Consider the following 21,647-nt stretch of genomic DNA (forward strand, 5'->3'; position numbering starts at 1 on the left):
TCAGAATTGAAATACATAAGTCCAGGAGATAGATGTTATATGTATATGTATGACTGTTGATGTAGAAACGCTGCGAAATTCTAGAATAATGATTGAAGCTTTTTGGTATGACAACTATTGTTACAAGATACAGATGGGCACATGATGGGGTTCGATAAATATAATGATTTTTTGAAAAGTCAAAGATCAACAAAATTGTTGGTAAGTTTACTGCTAATGTGGTGAGACATAAACGGTTCCCGGTAACGACGACGAAAAGGGAAAACGTATATATCAGGGTTATAATAAGGTTATTCTGAATGAAAAGTCAAAGTTGATTTGCTGGAAGTGTGACAAAATTGGCCACCTTGGAGAGGGATTGTAAAATTATTTTCGGTAATAACAACGCTAATGGATCATAGATTTTGTGTTAAACTTCTACTTAGGTTCCGGGAGTTTTCAAGAATCATGAAGGGTTTGAATGCAGATTGTCAGTGTCAATATCCAAATGATGAAATCGTCGTGAATATGGAATGATTCTAATATCTTTCTGGGTGTTATGAATAAAAGTAATGTTTTAGCAAAGTTTTGAATTCAAAGTATGGCTTTGAAAGATATAGGGATCTAAGAGTGATGTCTTCTGTTAAATCTTGACTTGAATTCTGATTTGTCAAAATCAGAATACGTAATCAAATTTGTATGAAAAATGGTTATTCTGGTTTTTAAGAAAGAATGTATATTGTTGTAAAAGTAGTGAGTATAGTTGATGATTTGCTGGATTAGAATCGAAGAATGTAACATATTAATTGTGAATTTATATATCTATTGGGTATTACCTACCCGTTAAAAGTTTCACAAGTAATATTTTGTACCAGATATTTTTATTACAGTCTTTATATAACAGCCCTCATTTTTCCTTCATGAATTGACAGAAATGCCCTAGAGTTCATTGTTTGATTGTATTTTATAATTAGGGTTGTTATCCGAATATAATAAATACAGTAATTAATACTAAAACCCAAATATTATTTAAAACCCTAAACATAACCCTATGCATTAAAAACTAAACCCTAATACCATTTAATATTTAAAATTAAACCCTAACCCTAATACTAAATATATAATATATACTATATGTATTAATATTAAATGTGACTTTTATATAAATTAAACTAAATTGGAACTAAAGTAAATATTAATAAAAGACATGGACTAGTGAATAAATAAAATGTATTTTAAATGAATATATATATATATATATATATATATATATATATATATATATATATATATATATATATATATATATATATATATATATATACAAAATATATAAATAAGATTTAAGGATGCCGAAAAAATAATAATAATAATAATATAAATAAACATATGTACTAAATAGTTCGGCTAGTTTAATTAAAAATAGAGATAACACTTGATCATTAATCTAACAAAATCCTAGTCTAATTCTAATTACTAGTCTCCTAATCTAAATCCATCCTTGATCTTCAAGTAATTCTAGTGGGATTAGGATTTCTAAAATCTCTATAAATAGCTTCATGTTTCCCAAGTTTAACACCACAAAATAAACCACAAAAATAATCCACAAAATTCTTCCATCCGATTGTTTTTAAAGTCGATAGTTTGCAACCCTATTCTCTCTTTGCATTCGACTAGTATCTGCAGCCTCATCCCACCACCATCGACTTCCATAACAACCCTTCAAACAGGCCTGCAAAAATCGCCACTCATCCAGCCACCTATCGCCACTTCCTGCAGCTCCTGCAGTCGTCCAAAACAGCCCTCCAACACAGCTATTTTAGTCGATTATAAACCCCTCAAAAATAGCCTGCTTTTATCGCCTTTAACCTCCACGAAACAACTTCCTGATCAGCCCATAATTATTCTGTCTTGTTACTGTAAAACGTGACTCAACCAGCCCCAAAAATGATCACCTTGTTGCTTCGTCTGTTGCAGCTATTCCTGCTGTGTTATCGGGCCAGAAACAGTCCAAGAAACTACCGTTTGGGAGGTTGTTGCTACTGCTGTAAACTGTTTTCTGCTCGTGATCAAAGAAGGCCCAAAAGGACCTTGTTTTGGGTCATGAGTTATTGTTGCTGCAGCCACTGGATTCTGTTTACTGTTTTGTGCATCATCATCATCAATTCTTAATTCCAAACTTGCATAAGGTAGTCTAAACCTTTGTTAATCTTATTCTTAATCTAATTACTTATAAGTATTATGTTAAGTATTGTTATTGAATTATGAATATGATTAGTTAATAAGATTAAAGGTATCATAAAAGATTATAAGTATATTGTTAATGAGGTTAATCATGATTAGTTATAGGTATTATGGTTAATTTATGAACTAGTGATATAATTAAGTATGAATAAGTTAGGATTATGATATTGATTTATGAATAAGATTATGATAATGTTGAAAGGTTATAAGGTTAAGTATGACTATAAAATTAGATGATAATAGCTAAAGTATTAGGGATAAATTAATATGAACTTGTAGTTATAATTGGAATGGATGATAATTGTGGTTAGTAAGGTTTAGTGTTAATATGTGATTAGGATTATGTATGAGATAAAAGGTATGATAAAAGAATAATGATAAAATAGTTCACGATTAGGGTTAGATGGAATGTTAAAAGGTTATGATTTTATGTGATTAAAAGATATAATAAGGGATAAGATGATGATTAATAGGGATTGTAAATTTAAAAGTATATGGTTAGTAAGATTAGGAATGATGAATAGTTTAAGATTATGATAAAAGTTTTGATCGTAAGATTAGTAAGGTCAGTAGAGAATAATGATAATAATAATACATGTGCATGCATGCATGCATGCATACGTACGTGTGTGCATGTATACATTGTAGGTATATGTGTGTGTGTATATGTAAATATATACATACGTATATATGTGTATGTATATATGTATGTATATGTACGTGTGTATGTATGTATGAATGTGTACTATGTAAGTTATATAAAGTTGGTAAATAATAAGAAAAAGTAATAAGTATATCTATATATGTATCATCTTACACTTATATATATATATATATATATATATATGTAACGCCTACACCTAATATATAAATATATATATATATATATATATACCATATAGTTATGAACACATACATGTATAATAATAACAAAGAATATATATATGTATGTATCACATAAAATTATATAAAGATTAGTACACTAAGTATATTATCACTTATATAAATATAACTTTTCTCGAAAACGGTCACTGTTAATATAGTTTACTATATTAATAAACAAAATTTATGTCTATTAGACATTAACTACTCGAACATAATATCTCTAGGTTGAGATCTCCGTGTTCAACACTCCGATCATATAACTTGCGTGGAATATCTATCTGCTACTAAGGTGAACTTCATAGCCCCGCTTTTTAACTTTCTTTATATACTTATTTTGAACTTTTGGGGTGAGACACATGCTTGCTTTCAAACTGTTTTACGATTAGACACAAGTACTCAAACTTTACTTTGATTAGTTCAAACTGTTGCTAACATGCTTTGATTCATGCTTAATCCCTACCATGATATCGTTAATTGCTACGTATAAAGGCAAGCTTAGTTATTGTGATAGCGCTATTGAGGGTGACGTCTCTATCCAGATGACCGCTGGTCAATGGATACATAATAATGATGAACGACACGAACGTGATGTGTTTAGGGTAACTAATGGTTAGTATCGATATCATATACACCAGCACTACTACCAAACTGATTAAACCGCTTATTTAAATCTTGTGGTCTAAAAACTTGTTATAATTATTAAACCTATGTTGTTCACTCAACCTTTTTGGTTGACACTTTTAAGCATGTTTTATCTCAGGTACTTAGATATTTTACTTCCGCTGTAGAACTCTGCTGTTACTTAGAAGTCAAGCCGAGCACTGGGACCAGACATAACATCCACGTCAATGGCGATTTTCGCGGGGTGTTACAGTTGGTATCAGAGCTCTGGTTATAGGGAACTAGGTTACATTAGTGTGACTAACATGAATAGTTAGGATGCATTATGTGACGACCCGAAATTTTTTGACCAAATTTAAACTTGATATTTATATGTTTTCGACATGATAAGCAAAGTCTATAATGTTGAGTCTTGAAAATTTTAGAACTATGTTCATGTATTCATTTGACCTTCGACTGTTCTCGACAATTCACGAACACTATTTGTAAATAGATACATATATATTTAAATATATGAATACATAATATATAGATATGAAATTTGATACATATAATTGGTTATATTATTATTATTATCATTAATAATAATATTATTTATAATTATTAATATCATTATTATTAATTATTATTAAACTTAGTATTTTATTAAAAATTATTATCATTGTCTTTATTATGTGTATATTATTAATTTTATTATTATTAATATTAAAAGTATTATTATAATTAATATATTTATATTTATTAAATATTAATATTAAATAATCAAATAGACAGCTTCCAAAATTTGTTTGAAGTCCTTTTCTACTTTCACGATTGAAACCATGAATTACTGTTTCTGATTGCTTACTATATATCAATCTATCAAAATCTTTATCTATTTAAATACTATAAGTACATGATGCATACATTTACATATACGTAATCTTCACCATCCTAATATCTCTATCTTGAATCATCATCACTTTCTCTTTGGTTTACTTAAGTTAAGAACTAAAACCCATTTGATGCTATAGTTACTCTTATCTCAGTTTTCTGTTTAGATTTAACATCTTTGGATACCTCAAGATGTTCTTGGATAAAACCTCGCCTCATCACCTTAAGATTCGCCACCCTTGCTACAACCTAACTCACCACCATCGTCATTCAAACCACTCGACCACAATAAAAATTGCCACAACTTCAAAATCATCGTGGACTTCCACCATCATGAACAAACACCTCACAACAACCGATTAACATTCCATCGTTTTTATTACACCCACAAAGTTATCATTATTAACGAATTCCTACGGTTGTGTTTATGATTTATACTCCGAATATTTGATGAAAACCCACAGTTCCACCCGCCTCCATCACCTCATCATTCACTCAATAACAACTCCAAGAATCATTCAACAAACATCTTGTAAGCAACTGCTATTTTTTTTATATCTATTTTACTACCATTATTCTTGATGTCAATCTTAACCGCTACCACCAAAGACTAAACCCATTTAGACACCCACTTTAAACAAGCTGCTACAACTACTTCTGCTGGGAATCACGACCATAACATCATCATCCATCTGTCACCTTACCAACCCTACTCGTGAAAATCTTTCTTTCTATTTCCTGTCCAATAACTTCAACTTCATACCACCTGCAAACCGCTGAGATACTGCTACTGGATCATTAATGTTGCTGCACAATGAAGATGATGGAAGAAGTAGAATACGCCACAATTTAAAGTTCTATCACATTATGTATAGAATATTAACTTATACCACTTTATCTTTAATAATGTGCAAGTGGGACAATTCACAAAAATGGCCGACACTTCCTATTACAAATTATATATCAAACAAACCCCACTTGATGATAAAGTAGTATAAATATTTACGGTTGATATATCTGCCACAATTTATAAAACCAACATTTGGATAATGACCTGTGGTGAATTATTGGTTCCTTGTATTACTTCTGAATCCAAAGTGGGTCGAGGAAACAGATTGCGTGATTTGGCAATGGTGGGATTTAAATAAAAACAAAGACAGCTAGTCGATATCTATAGTTTCCATTTTAAAATCACTCATAAACCAAATACAAAATACGGAGAAAAATTATGTAGGAGAACGGTGGTAATAAAAATGAATCAAAGAATGATGAGTCACGACTACAAGTTGATTGTTAATTTATGATTTTGATTGGAAACCGAGACACTACCTGCTCCACTTCCTTTTCCTATCGTGATTCTTTTGTCTCCTGCTTATTTTTTTTTTCTTTTCCAAACAAACCACTTGCCAATTGTTTATATATTTCATGCGTTGAAATTGAGCTAGATCAATATTCTTTTCTGTGTTCGAATTCTAAATATCATGACATGGGCCGAGAGTCTAGATTGTGTTGGACGGATCTTCCTTTGCATGTTGGGCCAGTATGGTAAATCATGTTGGGTCAAAATGATAGGAGATAGGCGATGCATATTATGATGGGGTATAAGATGTACAGCTATGTTATATGTTAAATAAATTTAAAATACGGCTTAGAACAGAAAAATGGGAATCAGAGGGATGGTTTGACATGTGTTGATTTAATCAAGAGGTCACGAGTTCGAGCCCAATTCATGCCAATTTTTTTTGGGAAAAGCTTTAAAGGTAGTTACTTGTTTATTATTATTATTATGCTTATTATTATTGTTATTGTTAGTATTATAATTATTATTATTACTATTATCATACTTAGATTTATAAATATTAAAAACACTACTAAAGTTATTATTGTTATAAGTATTATAAATATCATTATTAATTTTATCATTTAAGTAATATTTTTATTATATATAAACTTTTCATTTTTATTAAAAACTGTTATTTTATCATTATTATTATTATTGTTATAAGTGTTATCATTATTAAAATCATTATTTTTATCATTTATATAATCATAAACATTATTATCATTAATAATATTTTTACTAAAATTATCATTTGGTAATCCTTAAAAACTATCATTTTTATTATTATCTGTAATATCTATATTATTATTATTAAAATAATTATAATTATGAAAATAAAAGTTTAAATGACATGGTTAAGATTATAAGTATAAAAATAAATATTATATATACAAAAGTATATTTAAATTACATCACTTAACTATATTAATATTTCTATATATAAAATGAAAATATATAAATAAATAATAAAACGTATGGATTATTAAATATAACAAATACATCATTAATAATAATATATAGATTTATTCGATTACGAGTATATGTTTTAATATATATACAAATGATATAGGTTCGCGAATCTGAGGCCAACCTACATTGTTCAGTATCGTCGTATGCATATTTTTACTACAAAATATCGTATCGTGAGTTCATTTGATTCCCTTTTACTCTTTACATTTTTGGGACTGAGAATACATGCGCTGTTTTTACAACTGTTTTATTAAATGCTTTTGAAATACATTTTGAACTGCGAATACATGAAATGCTTTTATAAATGTTTGACGAGATAGACACAAGCAAAACATTCCTCGAATGAAATATTATGCAGACAGAAGTTCTGTAGATTATTATTGAATTAGTTGGACGTGATAATTGCCACTAATTGTTGTGAATATTTTTCCCCTGATTATTATTGCTTGGTAACCTAAGAATTAGGGAACATCACTAATTTTGAGAATTAGTGCACGCCTAATTGACGCGAATTCTAAAGGTAGCTACCGGGTTTAACACCCCCACCCAGAATGTTCACTAGACGAAAGGGCTAGTGGGCGTGGTGTTTAGTACTTCGAAGTTAATATAATTATTATACAGACGAGATGTTCTGTTTTGGGGATATTATTATGCGCATTATATGTTAAGGTCGGTTACCAAACCAAGCTATGAAAGCAATGAAAAGTGAATGTTATGTATCGAGAGAATGATTTTATACACAGGTTATGTGTATGTTATTTTTGTGCACAAAATATGTGTACGGTTACTAAGATTTATGAAAGATGATTTCGTACACAAGAAAGGTGTACTGTATTTAAAAGATATCGCATGTACATTACAGGTGGGTATAGGATTCGGGCCCATTTGTACCATGTAGGATTTAAATCTTGTGGTCTATCAAAATGAAGAATTTTATTGTTTTATGATAAACTTATGAACTCACCAACCTTTTGGTTGACACTTTTAAAACATGTTTATTCTCAGGTCTGAAAGAAATCTTCCACTGTGCAATTGCTCATTTTAAAAGATATTACATGGAGTCGTTCATGGCATATAGAGGTCAGTACCTCGCAATGGGACCAGCTGTTGAAGACTTCGTCCAGGTGGATTAGGACGGGTCACTACAGGTGGTATCAGAGCGGTGGTCTTAGTGAACCAGGTCTTGCATTAGTGTGTCTAACTGATAGTTGCTTAGATGCATTAGTGAGTCTGGACTTCGACCGTGTCTGCATGTCAAAAGTTTTGCTTATCATTTCGTGTTGAAAATTACCTGCTTATCATTCTTAGTCTAGACACATCTTATTGCAATTAGTGCATAGATGGTGTAAAGACGAATTAATATTCCATCACAATAGACCTTGTCTGAAATGTTTCCCTAATTCCCTCCGTAATCCATGGGATCTTCTGTACTATACATAGATACTAGGTATTCTATGTAATTAGAATATCATCCGATATCCGAAAATCATTCCATATCAAAAAAAAAATCCTTTATCTAACCGTGTAAGATGAGTTCTGCAACCAGTTCAAGTCCCTCGGATTCCGATATGGAGTTTCACTTAAGCTCCGAAAGCAGTGTCACCAGAATGAATCAACCAATCAGCCATCCTCAATTCATCTAATGGGTTCATAGTCGACTTAATCAATGGACACGAGAAGTAGATAATTCCTTCCATCCACCACATTTTCCTCTTGACGAAGAACCTGAAGCACTTACCGGTGAACCTGTCCGTAATACTATTTTCTCTCTCATTTCCAGAGTATCTCGACATGATTATATACTATCTCAAATTCCAAACCTTATTCATCCGCTCGTCCGAACCGACAATCACCTCGGAGTAATAGCAGAAGCCGACGAGCTTCGCGCCCGAGTTGTAGCTTTGGAAAAATATGGTGCAAAACGTACCAGCTTCAGCAACGTCACCAACATCAACAGTACCATTACCACCAACAACAACATTCGTATCCTACACCTCAACATCAAAAACTATACCTCGAACATCAACATCATACGAACCATAGATACCAAGGAGTATCAACAATAATTAACGATGAAGTATTGATCCATAACTTCATTAATATTCTGTGAAGAATATGTGGTTCCTAATAGTTTTAGAGATTACTTATTCTAGCTCAAACCGAAAATCATATGAGTTTAATATCATATTAACTCATTAAATCCATGAATACATCTGAAGAAAACATATATGCAAGTATATTTTCATAAAGATTGTAATTAAAAATTCTTTTGTACAAACTGTTAATGGTGAAAATATTTTAACGGGTAGGTAATACCCGAGGAATATTTAGTTTCACATTAATAAGTTACACTGTACATTCTTCAAATCTGATTCAACAATCATTTACTATCCTACTTACAACCACAGATATACGTATCCGTTCACCAACGAATAATCATTTTCATTTAAATTTAATTTCATATTCGGATTTTGACCGATCAAAATCCAAGTCAAGATTTAACAGAAGACATCACTTTTAGATTCCTACATCTTTCAAAGCCATACTTTGAATTCAAAACTGTGCCAGATCCATTGGTGTGTTATTACCGAAAATAACTTTACAATACCTTTCCAAAAATTAGCCAATTTTGTCACAGCTCCAGCAAATCAACTCCGAATTTCATTCGGATTAGCCTTATTATAACTCTGATATATAAGTTTGCCACTTGATTTCATCCTAAATAATCATTCGATTACCATCATCGTTTAATCATCTAAAAACAAAATTCTCTTGAAACCACCTCGGATTGAAAACCGATGATTCAGATATGGCTGAATTAAATGCAGAGGAAACAGTAAAATTGTAGATGGCCTAAATGGTCAAGAGTTTGATGTTAAAGAATGGAGGGTTGGGAATGCTCGAAAAAAAAAATGGGTTGAGCCAACCATGAAGGAGATCAAGGACAAATACAAAAAAAAAAAAAAATCCAGGTTATTCTAGATCCGATGAAATCTTTGGAGAATATCTTGCTCCGAAGTCGTGTTAAAATTTTGCGGAAATTTTTTCTTTATCAACCTTCGAACTTTAAAATTCCAAAATATCATCATAAATATCTTCGATATTTCTGAGGATATTTTCATAAATATTCTTGTCCGAAATTATATACTTCTTCGTGCTTCCTGTTTCTCATTATATTGGAAACTTCTGTAAAACTTAAGTATAAATTAGGAATGAATTCTAGAGAAGTGTAGGGAATTGAAGCATGAGTTAGTATAATATAATGGCGCTTGGCCAACGTGATTATATTACAGTAAGTCATGCTGAGTTTTAAATGAAACGTAATGATGGTTCACAGTAGATCATACCATCATCATGTGTCATGTTACATAACTCCTTCATTCTGCTTAACTTCTAAAAATATCAAGATAATGTATTCTTGATAGTTCTATTCTCAGTGATTCTGGTAATTTGACAAATCAAATCGTACTATTACGTTCTTTCTTGTTTAGAACATTAAGTTCATTTGAAACTCCATACTTACGAATTCTGGCCGTTACTCGCTTTACTGGAGGTCGAGAAGAGAATAAAAAGGCAAAGAGCTCCGAAATATAAGGGAGAATATAAAGCTCGATAACAACACATAAATTACAAACCGTATATATCAATGTTTATCGCAACATAAAGGCACGGGAGAATTAAAAACACTATAACCCCAAGGGCGAAGTAGAAGAAAATAGATTCCTCCGGAGGAAGTTGGAAAAGGAGAATGATTGTTGCGATAGTTAGGATAAGGACAAGGATCAGAACTGGATTAAGCATTTTCACAATCTTTTGAATTTGGGAATTGAGTATAGAAGTGGTGAAAAACTAATGGAACGAAAAAGGTAAATTTATAATGGAAATATCAGACGGAGTAATCGAGGCAGGTCACCGCATTTAATTATATAGATCTTAATTTCCTTATTCGCCGAAGAATCAGATCTTAATTAGATTTCGAAGATTTCTTTAATCCCTTGAATTCCAGAATTCAACCAAGACAACGTCAAAAGTTAAGACGCGTCTTATTTTCTAAATTCAAACGTGACTACGTCAAAAGTTATGACGAATCTCTATTTCTCTCATTTCACTATATAGTAATAGCATCATTCGTACTCTTCGAATAATCGAATTATTTTATCCTTATTACTCAATGGTAATAAAACTCTATTTATCAGCTTATATGAGTCATGAAAACATACTTATTATTATTCATGACCATCCCACTCAAATTTCGGGACGAAATTTCTTTAACGGGTAGGTACTGTGACGACCCGAAATTTTTTGACCAAATTTAAACTTGATATTTATATGTTTTCGACATGATAAGCAAAGTCTATAATGTTGAGTCTTGAAAATTTTAGAACTATGTTCATGTATTCATTTGACCTTCGACTGTTCTCGACAATTCACGAACACTATTTGTAAATAGATACATATATATTTAAATATATGAATACATAATATATAGATATGAAATTTGATACATATAATTGGTTATATTTTTATTATTATCATTAATAATAATATTATTTATAATTATTAATATCATTATTATTAATTATTATTAAACTTAGTATTTTATTAAAAATTATTATCATTGTCTTTATTATGTGTATATTATTAATTTTATTATTATTAATATTAAAAGTATTATTATAATTAATATATTTATATTTATTAAATATTAATATTAAATAATCAAATAGACAGCTTCCAAAATTTGTTTGAAGTCCTTTTCTACTTTCACGATTGAAACCATGAATTACTGTTTCTGATTGCTTACTATATATCAATCTATCAAAATCTTTATCTATTTAAATACTATAAGTACATGATGCATACATTTACATATACCTAATCTTCACCATCCTAATATCTCTATCTTGAATCATCATCACTTTCTCTTTGGTTTACTTAAGTTAAGAACTAAAACCCATTTGATGCTATAGTTACTCTTATCTCAGTTTTTTGTTTAGATTTAACATCTTTGGATACCTCAAGATGTTCTTGGATAAAACCTCGCCTCATCACCTTAAGATTCACCACCCTTGCTACAACCTAACTCACCACCATCGTCATTCAAACCACTCGACCACCATAAAAATCGCCACAACTTCAAAATCATCGTGGACTTCCACCATCATGAACAAACACCTCACAACAACCGATTAACATTCCATCGTTTTTATTACACCCACAAAGTTATCATTATTAACGAATTCCTACGGTTATGTTTATGATTTATACTCCGAATATTTGATGAAAACCCACAGTTCCACCCGCCTCCATCACCTCATCATTCACTCAATAACAACTCCAAGAATCATTCAACAAACATCTTGTAAGCAACTGCTATTTTTTTTATATCTATTTTACTACCATTATTCTTGATGTCAATCTTAACCGCTACCACCAAAGACTAAACCCATTTAGACACCCACTTTAAACAAGCTGCTACAACTACTTCTGCTGGGAATCACGACCATAACATCATCATCCATCTGTCACCTTACCAACCCTACTCGTGAAAATATTTCTTTCTATTTCCTGTCCAATAACTTCAACTTCATACCACCTGCAAACCGCTGAGATACTGCTACTGGATCGTTAATGTTGCTGCACAATGAAGATGATGGAAGAAGTAGAATACGCCACAATTTAAAGTTCTATCACATTATGTATAGAATATTAACTTATACCACTTTATCTTTAATAATGTGCAAGTGGGACAATTAACAAAAATGGCCAACACTTCCTATTACAAATTATATATCAAACAAACCCCACTTGATGATAAAGTAGTATAAATATTTACGGTTGATATATCTGCCACAATTTATAAAGCCAACATTTGGATAATGACCTATGGTGAATTATTGGTTCCTTGTATTACTTCCGAATCCAAAGTGGGTCGAGGAAACAGATTGCGTGATTTGGCAATGGTGGGATTTAAATAAAAATAAAGACAGCTAGTCGATATCTATAGTTTCCATTTTAAAATCACTCATAAACCAAATACAAAATACGGAGAAAAATTATGTAGGAGAACGGTGGTAATAAAAATGAATCAAAGAATGATGAGTCACGACTACAAGTTGATTGTTAATTTATGATTTTGATTGGAAACCGAGACACTACCTGCTCCACTTCCTTTTCCTATCGTGATTCTTTTGTCTCCTGCTTATTTTTTTTTTCTTTTCCAAACAAACCACTTGCCAATTGTTTATATATTTCATGCGTTGAAATTGAGCTAGATCAATATTCTTTTCTGTGTTCGAATTCTAAATATCATGACATGGGCCGAGAGTCTAGATTGTGTTGGACGGATCTTCCTTTGCATGTTGGGCCAGTATGGTAAATCATGTTGGGTCAAAATGATAGGAGATAGGCGATGCATATTATGATGGGGTATAAGATGTACAGCTATGTTATATGTTAAATAAATTTAAAATACGGCTTAGAACAGAAAAATGGGAATCAGAGGGATGGTTTGACTTGTGTTGATTTAATCAAGAGGTCACGAGTTCGAGCCCAATTCATGCCAATTTTTTTTGGGAAAAGCTTTAAAGGTAGTTACTTGTTTATTATTATTATTATGCTTATTATTATTGTTATTGTTAGTATTATAATTATTATTATTACTATTATCATACTTAGATTTATAAATATTAAAAACACTACTAAAGTTATTATTGTTATAAGTATTATAAATATCATTATTAATTTTATCATTTAAGTAATATTTTTATTATATTTAAACTTTTCATTTTTATTAAAAACTGTTATTTTATCATTATTATTATTATTGTTATAAGTGTTATCATTATTAAAATCATTATTTTTATCATTTATATAATCATAAACATTATTATCATTAATAATATTTTTACTAAAATTATCATTTGTTAATCCTTAAAAACTATCATTTTTATTATTATTTGTAATATCTATATTATTATTATTAAAATAATTATAATTATGAAAATAAAAGTTTAAATGACATGGTTAAGATTATAAGTATAAAAATAAATATTATATATACAAAAGTATATTTAAATTACATCACTTAACTATATTAATATTTCTATATATAAAATGAAAATATATAAATAAATAATAAAACGTATGGATTATTAAATATAACAAATACATCATTAATAATAATATATAGATTTATTCGATTACGAGTATATGTTTTAATATATATACAAATGATATAGGTTCGCGAATCTGAGGCCAACCTACATTGTTCAGTATCGTCGTATGCATATTTTTACTACAAAATATCGTATCGTGAGTTCATTTGATTCCCTTTTACTCTTTACATTTTTGGGACTGAGAATACATGCGCTGTTTTTACAACTGTTTTATTAAATGCTTTTGAAATACATTTTGAACTGCGAATACATGAAATGCTTTTATAAATATTTGACGAGATAGACACAAGCAAAACATTCCTCGAATGAAATATTATGCAGACAGAAGTTCTGTGGATTATTATTGAATTAGTTGGACGTGATAATTGCCACCAATTGTTGTGAATATTTTTCCCCTGATTATTATTGCTTGGTAACCTAAGAATTAGGGAACATCACTAATTTTGAGAATTAGTGCACGCCTAATTGACGCGAATTCTAAAGGTAGCTACCGGGTTTAACACCCCCACCCAGAATGTTCACTAGACGAAAGGGCTAGTGGGCATGGTGTTTAGTACTTCGAAGTTAATATAATTATTATACAGACGAGATGTCCTGTTTTGGGGATATTATTATGCGCATTATATGTTAAGGTCGGTTACCAAACCAAGCTATGAAAGCAATGAAAAGTGAATGTTATGTATCGAGAGAATGATTTTATACACAGGTTATGTGTATGTTATTTTTGTGCACAAAATATGTGTACGGTTACTAAGATTTATGAAAGATGATTTCGTACACAAGAAAGGTGTACTGTATTTAAAAGATATCGCATGTACATTACAGGTGGGTATAGGATTCGGGCCCATTTGTACCATGCAGGATTTAAATCTTGTGGTCTATCAAAATGAAGAATTTTATTGTTTTATGATAAACTTATGAACTCACCAACCTTTTAGTTGACACTTTTAAAACATGTTTATTCTCAGGTCTGAAAGAAATCTTCCGCTGTGCAATTGCTCATTTTAAAAGATATTACATGGAGTCGTTCATGGTATATAGAGGTCAGTACCTCGCAATGGGACCAGCTGTTGAAGACTTCGTCCAGGTGGATTAGGACGGGTCACTACACATTAGTGAGTCTAGTCTATAACCGAGTTGTTCATTTGCATTGATTATTTGCATTACATTCTAGATTATGTGCATTAAGTTCACTTACATTTGTTATGCCTAGAACTCCTATACCATTCAAAATCTTTAGAAACACTTTGTTATAGGAGCTATACTTACACGTCTGACTCTTAGAATAAGAGCCATGACTTACTTGTATTCCAACAATAGAATACCACCATACCTATCTCATTATGTAATTTAGGAGAGCCAAGGCTTGTTATAGAGAACCAGGATTACATTCTATGTGTGCCTTATGTGGGTGCCTTAGCAATCTTTAGGACTATAACCTTTTCTGCCTTAGTTTTAAGCACTTTCCTTTAATCTTTATAACGCTATTTCATCTTACTTCCTGCTTTTACCTCTATTGATATTCTGTATCTTTTCCTAAAGGTATCAAGCCAAAACCCCATCATCTTTCCTGATCCCGACCCTAAAGGATCGGTTAGTATGTGATTGTTATCATATCCATACATATCTTAGGACCTGACTTCGCCATTGTGATTCAAAGTATTCTTTGACTCACACAAAGGGATGTCACTCATGACTCAACATTCCCACGCCAACTATCTAAGTTTGATCACGTGTCCTGACCTTTTGGAGTGACCTTGGAATGGAAGTATGAATTAGTGAAATATAATGACGCTTGGCCGACGTGATTATATTACGGTAATTCATATAGAAATTCCAATATCATGACATATGGAATAGAAAGTGAATCAAAGAAAAAAAAAATTTCCAAGCCATCCATTCAAAAATCTCAATGTTATTACATGAAGGGTAATTATCATCTGATATATATACGAAGAGATCGTTTCAATCAAACTATCTATCTCATATCCATGAGTAGATTAAAAAATTCTCCTATGCCATAAAAGTTGCAAAGCTTTGCATTCTTAAACAACTTATCTCTTGACGTTTAATTATTACATCCCCGCTGGAAGGAAGGATGCATGTTCTTAAGTGACCTGAAGTGACACCCCCGAAACTTCTTCGAAGCATGCCTCCTGTTATCTATAATTACGCTCCTAGTGTAGATTTTCATAAAAACCCATTAGGAAACCCGTCGAAGATAAGTAAGATTTTCATTTGAAAATTTAAACGAAGATATTATAAACACCACATTCACTATCACGTTCTTATACTCTACCATTCATATCTCACTTGTTAGCAATAGCTTCACACATGAACATTTGAATACCAAGAACTTATATTAGTCAGCAACCACACTTAAATTCAATAGTCATCATTACCCCGCAACATTGTTGCTCAAATATCACCCGGAATTTTCAAGGTCTTTCACTCAATTTTTCTTAGTCTTTCTCCAAATATAAAAATTCTGTTTGCCAAAATTTTACACACACTGTTTTACTGTTCGATCCTCTCAAAATTTTATAAAATATTTACTTCCATTCGTGCAAATTTTATAAATCGTATATGTTTATATAATAAAGTAAATAAAATTTACCTTTACTTATTTTTGACTAGTACATATAAAATTATACTCTTATTTTTACAAATAAATTATTTTATTCAAAAGATATTTTACTCAAAATAGTACATGTTGTACATAACTCTATTTATATTAAGAACTTCGTTTCTTTTTACATTGCCACCTTAAACAACTTGAAACTTCTATAAAATTTTCATTGCTTGTTTACATAAAAATTTTTATATTATTCTACACCACGTATTAATCACAATTCCTCTTGCCCTTCGAAACTTACCATTGAATTCATCATTCAAAACTCTATGTTCTCGTCAACTTTTCCCCTTTATAGGTTGACCGTTGAGAGGATTATACTTCTAATATCTCACGGTTAAACCACAACACCCTCGTGAACATTAAATCTATAAATTCTATATTTTGTGGTACAAGAAATTATTTTTGGAGATTTTCTCACCTAGTGAAAACTATTCTTATACCCAATGATTTCCATTTCTTCTCATCCGCACTTAAACTTATAAGTGAATGATAGATCGACTCGCCATAGGTGCGAGAACGTCTAACTCGATCATAGATCACACCTCCCATACGGTTTCCTTTTAGTAATGGGAATCTAAAATCCTCGCTATCTTCTTTAAAGGAGATACCTTAAATGTAAATGACATTTATTTGTTTACTCTAAATATCTCTCCTCATTGGTTGTAACTAGATGATTATCCTAGATAAGGGTTCGACATCTGTTTCGACCTAACGGAAATCCTAATCATAAAGTTACATTCGACAGTGTGCCTCCAAAATTTCTTCCAAGAATAAGTTCACATGTATTGTAATATATTGGACAACATCTTTTCCACAAGACCATTTTTGAGGGCATCTTAGTAATCATGTCTTGCTTTACATATAAGCCAGATTAATGAACCCTCGACTGGCATCTTGTTTCGCATTCCTTGAAAATCATAGGCATCATGCCTATGGTTAATCTTACGGAATTAAAATCTAAACACCAACCATATCAAACACAAGCCATGCATCAAACTACATGGCCGTAATCTCCACGTACTCCTATCTGTTTGTCTGCCCTAGTATTGTGGTATAAACACTCGAGGTTTAGAGCCTAGTAATGTTCGTGTCGTGTTTCATGCACCCAGCTTACTGAAAAGCTTGTATGGCATCTTCATCTCTTTTGAGAAAACCTAGTCAGGTGACACTCATATTATTCCTTTGAACGACCTCCGCATTGATAATAAAATGTACTACATAGAAGAACCTGTATAAGCTATGGATCATAAGATTCAAACACTTAGTACAGGGCAATATTCCTAATGTTAAAGTTCGTTGGAATTCGCATAGAGGCCCCGAGTATACCTGGGAACGTGAAGACCAAATGAAGCGGAAACATCCCCATCTTTTCTTAACTGAAACTTCGGGACTAAGTTTAAATTAACGGGGAGGTACTATAACAACCCTCATTTTTCCTTCATGAATTGACAGAAATGCCCTAGAGTTCATTGTTTGATTGTATTTTATAATTAGGGTTGTTATCCGAATATAATAAATACAGTAATTAATACTAAAACCCAAATATTATTTAAAACCCTAAACATAACCCTATGCATTAAAAACTAAACCCTAATACCATTTAATATTTAAAATTAAACCCTAACCCTAATATTAAATATATAATATATACTATATGTATTAATATTAAATGTGACTTTTATATAAATTAAACTAAATTGGAACTAAAGTAAATATTAATAAAAGACATGGAATAGTGAATAAATAAAATGTATTTTAAATGAATATATATATATATATATATATATATATATATATATATATATATATATATATATATATATACAAAATATATAAATAAGATTTAAGGATGCCGAAAAAAATAATAATAATAATAATATAAATAAATATATGTACTAAATAGTTCGGCTAGTTTAATTAAAAATAGAGATAACACTTGATCATTAATCTAACAAAATCCTAGTCTAATTCTAATTACTAGTCTCCTAATCTAAATCCATCCTTGATCTTCAAGTAATTCTAGTGGGATTAGGATTTCTAAAATCTCTATAAATAGCTTCATGTTTCCCAAGTTTAACACCACAAAAATAATCCACAAAATTCTTCCATCCGATTGTTTTTAAAGTCGACAGTTTGCAACCCTATTCTCTCTTTCCAGTCGACTAGTATCTGCAGCCTCATCCCACCACCATCGACTTCCATAACAACCCTTCAAACAGGCCTGCAAAAATCGCCACTCATCCAGCCACCTGTCGCCACTTCCTGCAGCTCCTGCAGTCATCCAAAACAGCCCTCCAACACAGCTATTTTAGTCGATTATAAACCCCTCAAAAACAGCCTGCTTTTGTCGCCTTTAACCTCCACGAAACAACTTCCTGATCAGCCCATAATTCTTCTGTCTTGTTACTGTAAAACGTGACTCAACCAGCCCCAAAAATGATCACCTTGTTGCTTCGTCTGTTGCAGCTATTCCTGCTGTGTTATCGGGCCAGAAACAGTCCAAGAAACCACCGTTTGGGAGGTTGTTGCTACTACTGTAAACTGTTTTCTACTCGCGATCAAAGAAGGCCCAAAAGGACCTTGTTTTGGGTCGTGAGTTATTGTTGCTGTAGCCACTGGATTCTGTTTACTGTTTTGTGCATCATCATCATCATCAATTCTTAATTCCAAACTTGCATAAGGTAGTCTAAACCTTTGTTAATCTTATTCTTAATCTAATTACTTATAAGTATTATGTTAAGTATTGTTATTGAATTATGAATATGATTAGTTAATAAGATTAAAGGTATCATAAAAGATTATAAGTATATTGTTAATGAGGTTAATCATGATTAGTTATAGGTATTATGGTTAATTTATGAACTAGTGATATAATTAAGTATGAATAAGTTAGGATTATGATATTGATTTATGAATAAGATTATGATAATGTTGAAAGGTTATAAGGTTAAGTATGACTATAAAATTAGAAGATAATAGCTAAAGTATTAGGGATAAATTAATATGAACTTGTAGTGATAATTAGAATGGATGATAATTGTGGTTAGTAAGGTTTAGTGTTAATATGTGATTAGGATGATGTATGAGATAAAAGGTATGATAAAAGAATAATGATAAACTAGTTCACGATTAGGGTTAGATGGAATGTTAAAAAGTTATGATTTTATGTGATTAAAAGATATAATAAGGGATAAGATGATGATTAATAGGGATTGTAAATTTAAAAGTATATGGTTAGTAAGATTAGGAATGATGAATAGGTTAAGATTATGATAAAAGTTTTGATCGTAAGATTAGTAAGGTTAGTAGAGAATAATGATAATAATAATACATGTGCATGCATGCATGCATACGTACGTGTGTACATGTATACATTGTAGGTATATGTGTGTGTGTGTGTGTGTGTAAATATATACATACGTGTATATTTGTATGTATATATGTATGTATATGTACGTGTGTATGTATGTATGAATGTGTACTATGTAAGTTATATAAAGTTGGTAAATAATAAGAAAAAGTTTTAAGTATATCTATATATGTATCATCTTACACTTATATATATATGTAACGCCTACACCTAATATATAAATATTTATATATATATATATATATATATATATATATATATATATATATATATATATATATATATATATATATATATATATATATATATATATACCATATAGTTATGAACACATACATGTATAATAATAACAAAGAATATATATATGTATGTATTACATAAAATTATATAAAGATTAGTACACTAAGTATATTATCACTTATATAAATATAACTTTTCTCGAAAACGGTCACTGTTAATATAGTTTACTATATTAATAAACAAACTTTATGTCTATTAGACATTAACTAATCGAACATAATATCTCTAGGTTGAGATCTCTGTGTTCAACACTCCGATCATATAACTTGCGTGGAATATCTATCTGCTATTAAGGTGAACTTCATAGCCCCGCTTTTTAACTTTCTTTATATACTTATTTTGAACTTTTGGGGTGAGACACATGCTTGCTTTCAAACTGTTTTACGATTAGACACAAGTACTCAAACTTTACTTTGATTAGTTCAAACTGTTGCTAACATTCTTTGATTCATGCTTAATCCCTACCATGATATCGTTAATTGCTACGTATAAAGGCAAGCTTAGTTATTGTGATAGCGCTATTGAGGGTGACATCTCTATCCGGATGACCGCTGGTCAATGGATACATAATAATGATGAACGACACGAACGTGATGTGTTTAGGGCAACTAATGGTTAGTATTGATATCATATACACCAGCACTACTACCGAACTGATTAAACCGCTTATTTAAATCTTGTGGTCTAAAAACTTGTTATAATTATTAAACCTATGTTGTTCACTCAACCTTTTTGGTTGACACTTTTAAGCATGTTTTGTCTCAGGTACTTAGATATTTTGCTTCCGCTGTAGAACTCTGATGTTACTTAGAAGTCAAGCCGAGCACTGGGACCAGAGATAACATCCACGTCAATGGCGATTTTTGCGGGGTGTTACACTTTATGAAAATATATGTATATTTTCTTCAGATGTAATACAGATTTAATGAGTTAACTCATTTTATTTTCGGCTGGAACTAGAAATGAGTAATCTCTAAAACTTTAGAAATTTCGTAATCTTCGTGGATTATTTATTCAACGTAAATGAAATTATGAATCAATACTTCATTATTCATTTTTATTGATATTTCCTCGATGAATGATGTTGGTACTCATAGAATTCTTGTGAACTTCGCAAGATATGAATGATATTTTCTAGAAAGTTTCGAGCTCATCGAAAATGAAAGTGTAACATCAATCATGTATTTGAATAATACACTTGGTCTATTATGACATAGAATTCATTGAGTTGAAATATAGATTGTGGTTAAC

Source organism: Rutidosis leptorrhynchoides, chromosome 4 (genome assembly GCF_046630445.1).
Source record: "Rutidosis leptorrhynchoides isolate AG116_Rl617_1_P2 chromosome 4, CSIRO_AGI_Rlap_v1, whole genome shotgun sequence".
Classification (NCBI taxonomy): domain Eukaryota; kingdom Viridiplantae; phylum Streptophyta; class Magnoliopsida; order Asterales; family Asteraceae; genus Rutidosis; species Rutidosis leptorrhynchoides.